Below are 884 nucleotides of genomic sequence, written 5' to 3'. Positions count from 1 at the left end.
TATGTATGTATATGTATGTATATATGTATGTATGTATATGTATGTATATATGTATGTATGTATATGTATGTATATATGTATGTATGTATATGTATGTATATATGTATGTATGTATATGTATGTATATATGTATGTATGTATATATATATATATATGTATATGTGTGTGTGTGTGTGTGTGTGTGGAGCCCGGTTTGGACCTTCTCCCGATAGAGAGAGATCGCGATCTCTCGCTCCTACTCGATTGCGATCGACACTTCCCACTCCCGCTCCCGTTCTTACGATCACGCGTCCGCGACCTTACGGTTACGCCGACTGCTGCCGCCTGTGAAGCGAAGCATCCCTTCGCTCCCTTTCTGTTCGTGATAAAAGACTTCAGACAACTCTCCTACGGTTAACAAAGTGACGATTGGTGTTTTTCTTCGGTCTTCCTCGGGACAGAAGGAAGAAAAGTGTAAGCAGTGATTCCTTGTGGCAGAATGAAGAAGAAGAAGGTTGTTCTTCCTTGGTTTCTTCTTGGTGGCTTCTGACAGAAGGGAAATTAGATTTATTTTTCTTGTAAGTTTAACTTCTTCGGTGTATCTCGGTGTAGAGTTTCTTCGATGTATCTCGATGTAAAGAGAGAAGAACAGGGAGATAAGAAGAGAGAGAAACAAATGAGAGTGAGAGATCCCTCTTGTAAGTTGAGGTAATCGACTGGTGTAAATTCCTCTAGTAAAATTTTTTGAAACTCCGTGGACGTAGACAATTTGCCGAACCATGTAAATCTGTGTGTTCTTTTCTGGTGTGATTTTTCTCGTTCTATTTTTTTGCTTCGTTGATCGTTCTTCTATTTGATTTATATATATATATATATATATATATATATATACCACATCAACTGGT

This window comes from Phalaenopsis equestris, unplaced genomic scaffold, assembly GCF_001263595.1.
Source record: "Phalaenopsis equestris unplaced genomic scaffold, ASM126359v1 Scaffold000258, whole genome shotgun sequence".
Classification (NCBI taxonomy): domain Eukaryota; kingdom Viridiplantae; phylum Streptophyta; class Magnoliopsida; order Asparagales; family Orchidaceae; genus Phalaenopsis; species Phalaenopsis equestris.
Note: the sequence above shows the minus strand (reverse complement) of the source record.